The sequence below is a fragment of the Engraulis encrasicolus genome, chromosome 3, assembly GCF_034702125.1.
Source record: "Engraulis encrasicolus isolate BLACKSEA-1 chromosome 3, IST_EnEncr_1.0, whole genome shotgun sequence".
Taxonomy (NCBI): Eukaryota; Metazoa; Chordata; class Actinopteri; order Clupeiformes; family Engraulidae; genus Engraulis; species Engraulis encrasicolus.
The window spans coordinates 5,591,970-5,598,507 of record NC_085859.1 but is presented as its reverse complement, the minus strand read 5'-3'; the positions used below and the strand labels follow the sequence as shown (position 1 = coordinate 5,598,507).

Here is a 6,538-nt window from a genome sequence, read left to right as displayed (position 1 = left end):
TGTGTGTATGTGTGTCTCTGTGTGTGTCTGTGTGTGTGTGTGTGCCAGGTGGAAGTGTTGGATATCTGAGCTGTTCCATATATTCATTGCTTGGCTGTTCTCTCGACTGTCTGATTCCACCTGCGCGCGCCCACGCCATGGAGTCACATGAACGCACCTACGCCCGCACGCCTATTGAGAGAGAGAGATACCGACAGCTTTAGCGCATCTCTCTCTCTCTCTCTCTCTCTCTCTCTCTCTCTCTCTCTCTCTCTCTCTCTCTCTCTCTCTCTCTCTCTCTCAGGAGTTATCAGGAGCACGGCTGGGCACACGGAGCATCGTGGCCACGGCTGTTATGTAACGCGCTAGGCAGTCGGCACCTCACCGGGGAACAGGAGGCCGTAACACTAAGCTTCTCTCTCTCTCTCTCTCTCTCTCTTTCTCTTTCTCTCTCTCTCCATCTCTCTGTCTCTCTCTATCTCTCTCTGTCTCTCTCTCTCTCTCTCCCTCAATTTCTGCCACATTGGAGTCAGATGGGGAGACGCGACGCAGGCACCAGCCGAATAGCAGGCAGGTTGGCAAGGGGGGGCACTAAGTAGGCTAACGATTGGTGCTGCCAAATTTTGCCATTTGGGGTGGCGGGTAGGCTATATAGCCTATACAAGCGACACTCTACACTCACACTCACACACACACACACACACACACACACACACACACACACACACACACACACACAAACTGAAGCCGTGCCTTTCCAGGAAGACCGTCATTTAAGCAACATATCGATTTACTCATCAAATTACCGACGAGACTTTTATATGCGTCTCACTCGCCTCTTGACAAGGTAGTCGCTGGTCAGAATGAACAAGCGCCAAACCAAAACGCGTGTAGTGTCTGTGACGCACCATAGTGGTGAGAGAGCGATAGATAGCCGGAGAGTCTGTCTGGAACTGGCTGCCTTACCACGTTTGACTTTTGTTGTTGATGCCAATGTGCGTCTCCCTTCCAGGCTGGACGCTGGTCAGAAACGTCTCGCATCCAGTCCCGCTAAACTCCAAGAACACCAACCGTCAACCGTAACACCAACCGTCAACAGTCCAGAGATCTGCCGCCACTTCTTGGAAATTTCTAGCAAAATCCCTCAACGAGGAGTACCTAGCGGCGTGCAACTGTAATCCATCAGCTCCAGCGAGTGGCGACGTGTCTCTCCTCTCCTCTCTCTCTCTCTCTCTCTCTCTCTCTCTCTCTCTCTCTCTCTCTCTCTCTCTCTCTCTCGGAGGGGCTGGCTGCCTCGTTGTGCCTGTGCGCGTTTCGGAAACAATCGGCTGTGTAGGGGGAGGCGCGATACTACGGGCAGCTAGGCGAGCAGAGCAGAGCAGGAGGGAGGGGAGGGGAGGGAAGGGAAGGGATACCCCATCTGTTGTTGTCCGTCTTCCACACGGGAGCATCCGATCAGCCAATCAGCGGCGCAGCTGACGCCCCCTTTGTTCGCGCGGCTGGCTCGCTCACTCGCTGCTAATAAACGCAGGGAATCCCGCGAACAATGAGCTCGCTCGGGTGTGAAATGTGTGTGACCACGGTGCTGGTGAGAGGCGTCCTTAGCTCCTTAGCCTATACAGTACAGAAGATGAGAGGAGAGGAGAGGGGAGGGGAGAAGAGGAAGATAGAGGAAAGATAGAGGATGAGAGGAGGGAAAGAGAGGAGGAGAGGAGATGGGAGAAGAGGAGAGGAGTGGAGGAGGAGAGGAGAGGAGAGGAGAGGGGGCTGAGATAGAGGAGAGGAGAGGAGAGGAGGGAAAGAGGGGAGTACAGATAGAAGAAGGGAGGAAGGGGGGAGGAGGGGAGATGTAGAGAGAGGGGAGGAGAGATAGAGGATGATAGGAAGAGAGGGGGAAAGGAGAGAGGAGGAGAGGATATGTGGAGAGGGGGGAGGTGAGATAGAGGAGGATAGGAAGAGAGGGGGGAGAGGAGGAGAGGAGAGGAAAGGAGAGAGGGGAAGAGGGGGTGAGAGCAGAGAGGAGAGGGTAGGAGAGAGGAGAGGAGAGGAGGAGAGGGAGATGAGGAGAGGAGAGGGGAGGGGAGGGGAGGAGAGGGGAGAAGAGATGGAGGAGGAGAGGAAGATAGGAGGAGAGATAGAGGAGAGGAGAGGACAGGAGGAGTGGGGAGGGGAGGGGAGGAGAGATGGAGGAGAGGAGAGGGGAGGAGAGGAGATGTAGAGAGAGGAGAGGAGAGGAGAGGAGAGGGGAGAGGAGAGGAGGGGGGAGAGGAGAGGAGGCTGCCCAGAGTGAGTTTGTCAGAAGGGGAGGGAGGGGGAGAGGTGCAGTACTGTGTAATAACCAGGGCCCTAAATTTAAAAAAATTCTCCATCAGCCAAAATGGCTAGTAGATGTTAATCTTACCAGCCAAACACACACTCACTAATGGGTCAAAGTGGCTAGTAAGTTGGTCTTTTCTACCAGCCAAACTGAAATTTCACCAGCATTTGGCCAGTTGGCTGGTGTTAATTTAGAGCCCTGGTAATAACCAACCTCCATCATGTTGGGAAGCACAACATGAAACATACAGTAGCCTGAACAACAAAACAATGAAGTAAGACCACTGCAGCTGGAGAGGAACAATAGGCCTATTTTGGAGGTGTTGTTGTTGTTTACCTTAGGCTACACCACGTGCGCACTGCCCGCTGAAACATGTACACTAAGGCAAAGCGCAGCCAAAGCTACACTGTCTCTCAGCTTATTGGCTGCTGCGTATTTGACAATTTTGCTAAACAGAAATGGTTGAAGTTTGTCATCGTAAAACGTCACCGAGGGAGCGCATTGCATGGCTTCTTTTTGCACAAGTGTGTGACAGCACCTGCCTAGCGCTACAAGGCTGATTAAGTAGTATCATTATCTACGGCATTGTTCCTCATAGCACTTGAGGTGTGCGCATGGTTTAACGCAATCAGTAACCTACTGTATACAAGGTATGAAATGCAAGGTGTGAAATGTGTTTTTTTTATCATGTCTCAGTCAGCGGTGTAGTCTACTTTTTTGAAGTGGGTATACTGTATATTCTCGCATTTTTTGAAGTGGGTATACTGTATATATTTATGCCATTCTTGTAGAGTTTTCTTGGTTTTGTGCTTCTCTTTCCATATCGATCAGCAGCACATTTTCCTCATCCATGAATCAAGAAAGACGGCAGCAAACATTACCGTGATTTTCTTCGAGTTGAAGTGTATTTATTTTCCTTCATATAACATCATTTTTGTTACAGCAGCGGCAGCTGAAGTGAACCGTGCCGCATTCACTTCACAACTGAACATTGGGATACAATAAACTCCCATTTCCTGTAGTGTCCACATGTGTCATAGTAAAAGTCCTTGTTATGACACCGACATCACATACAAGTGAAGACATTTACATGGCCGCATAATGGCAGAAAATAACAGTAAAATAATCAGAAATAATATTCACATGAGAACATAACTTAACACGCCCCCTTGTTCTCATCTTCATAAACCCATATAGGCCTACAATAATGTAGACCCTACTGGAACTTAATTTCCAAACAGGACATTCTTAAACTGAAGGATCCTAACTTTAGTTACAGATTTTGTCAGTATGTCTGCGACCATGGTTTCTGTAGGACAGTACTTAATATTTATTCTTCCTGCCCTCAGTACATCACGGATAAAGTGGTATTTCACATCAATGTGTTTACACCTTGACCTATGCACTGGATTTTTACTCAGTGCTATTGCTCCTTGATTGTCACCATAAATTGTTGTGCAATAATACACATTCGAATCCAAGTCATTCATTAGCTGCATTAGGTATAAGCTTTCCTGAGTTGTGTTAGCTAAACCAATATATTCAGCTTCACAGGTGGACAGTGCCACTGTCGGTTGTTTCTTGGACTTCCAAGAGATAGCAGGGCCTTGTTTTGTCAGACTAAAGCAGTAACCTGTGGTACTACGTCTATCCTCTACTGAGGATGCCCAGTCAGAATCACTGAATGCTGTCAGATTTAAGGCCTCATCAGATTTCTTGAAACACAGCTCGTAGTGGGAAGTACCTTTCAAGTATCTAAGAACATGTTTGGCTGCAACTAAGTCTTGTACAGTAGGTCTCGCTAAGGATTGTGACAGTTTGCTGACAATCCAACTGATGTCAGGCCTGGTGCATGTCATTGCATAGATCAAGCTTCCAACAATTTCTCTGTAATCCTTGGGGTTTTCCAACTCTGTGTTATTTTCTTCCATATTTTTGTTACACTCCATTTTCAGCTCATTTGGGCTAGCTCTAGGCTTACAATCAGACATCCCAAACCTTTCCAGCATTTTTACAATGTACTTTTCCTGGCTCATTTTGATTTCTCCTTCTTTCTGTTTAAACTGAATGCCCAGAAAGTTTGATATTTGACCAAGATCTTTCATGTTAAATTGGGACTTCATGGCTTCTTTAAATCTGGTCAGCTGATCTTCACTGCTTGCTGCAATGATCAAGTCATCTACCCAGATGATTACTATGATTGTGTCACTTCCAGTCTGCTTCTTGTAAACACAGTGATCAACCTGATTTCTCTCAAAATCATTCTGTTCCAAGTGATCGTTTAATAATTTGTACCAATTCCTCCCAGATTGTTTGAGGCCATATAGGGACTTTTTCAGCTTGCAAACTAATTTCCCACCTGTATTTGACAGCTCTTCGAAACCCTCTGGTTGATCTAAGTATATCTCTTCATCAATGGGAGCATGTAGATATGCTGTTTTCACATCCATCTGATGTACAGAAAAGTCATTCTGTACAGCTATCTGCATCAGTGCACGTACTGACGTGAGATTTGCTGTAGGAGCAAATGTTTCATGGTAGTCTATTCCTTCTGTTTGTTTGTACCCTTTTGCGACATATCTCGCTTTGTAAATGTTTCCAGTATCTGCATTTTCTTTTAAAGCATAGACCCATCTTCCCCCCACTGTGTTTTTATCCTTTGGCAAAGTCACCAGTTCAAATGTGTCGTTTTCTTTCAGTGAAGACATCTCTTCCTTCATAGCCTGTTCCCACCTAGAGGCTTCAGGTGACATGATGGCCTCCCTATATGTTTGGGGAAGTCCAAACACTGCCCTGCAACAAGAATCAACATTTGCATTGGTCATCTTATCTTTGGAGCATGTTATGTAATCTTCTAAGTATTTTGGGGCTCTCCTTTCCCTTTCTGAATGGTATCGTTGTTGATATGTTTCTGTTGATGTCTCTGCAGTATTTTCACAATTTTCATCCATTTTTATCTCTGTGTGGTCATCCTCTTTTGATTTGTCTTTGTCACCTGTGTTTGTCACCTCATTGTCTGTATCTATGACCTGGCCCTCACTTTGTGATTTCTCATTTTTGTTTTCACCATCACATGTTATCTCTGTGTATTTTGGGAGCTCATAGTCACCATCGTCAGTTTGGGTCTCTTGTTCCACACTGCTCTTTGTGATGAATTTCACTAATCTGTGTTTTGAAACCTTTCTGGTTTGAGGGTGGTAGACCAGATACGCAGGGCTGTTTCTGCTATATCCCACAAATATTCCCTTGTCACCTCTCGAATCCAATTTGCTGTGGTCCTGCCTGTACGCATAGCAGTCGGACCCAAAAACCCACATTTTAGAGAGGTCAGGCTTCTTTCCTGTTAACAGAAAGTATGGGGTATTTTGTGTCCTGCCATTAAAGCACCGGTTTCGAATGTGTGCTGCAGTTTGGACGGCGTAAGGCCACAGAGTTTTTGGTAACTCCTTCTCTAGTAGAAGGCATCTCCCCATTTCAAAAATGGTTCGCCACTGTCTCTCGGCTGTACCATTCTGATGCGGGGAGTAAGGCGATGATGTCTCATGTCTTATTCCTCTCTCTCGCAGTAGTGACTGGAATTCATTGCCTGTGTACTCTGTGCCGTTATCAGATCTGATGCATTTAACTGCACCATAAGGTGCTGTGTCTGCGAGGAATTTTTCTGTGGCTACAGTAGTGTCGCTTTTATTCTTAAGGAAATAAACAGACACGGCACCGGAATAATCATCTGTGAACGACACTGCATATTTGTACCCCTCGTGAGATATTGGTTCAATAGGGCCAGCTAGATCTGTGTGTACAAGCTCTAGAATTTTCGTAGCTTTTGGGTCAGGCTTCCTGTTCCTGGTGTTTGTGAATTTTCCCTCAGTGCATACATTGCAGTCTAGCTTTGTATTGCCAGTAATTTTCATACCATCTACCACTTCAGGTAATTTTAATACGTCATCAACATTGCAGTGCCCCATTATCTCATGCCATGTTTTAACATCACAAGTTAGATTGACCTTGTCTGGGGACATCATGTCATTAACAGAGGCACTAATATTGTGTTTGAGGTGGTTTACCGTTTTCAGGTAGTGTCGTAGTTTTGCCAACATTTCTTCATTAATATTTACAATTATTTATTGGAAATTAACACAATATCTTCACATGCAGAATATCTTTATTTTAGAGATGTTTTGCTCTCAAATGTGCTTCTCTGCCAGCAATAGAATGCTGGGGCCTTCCTGTGTGTCCACCAAA

At 46.0% G+C, this 6,538-nt stretch overlaps 1 protein-coding gene across 1 annotated transcript in view; it reads right to left on the bottom strand.

Moving 5' to 3' along the window:
• The window catches only part of rassf2a (Ras association domain family member 2a), a 26,911-nt gene extending 25,710 nt beyond the window's left edge, over window positions 1–1,201 (bottom strand). Inside the window, exon 1 of the mRNA XM_063194277.1 lies at window positions 946–1,201. The gene's annotated coding sequence lies outside the window, so the exon portion shown is untranslated. The remainder of the gene's footprint in view (window positions 1–945) is intronic.
• Window positions 1,202–6,538: the final 5,337 nt, after the last annotated feature.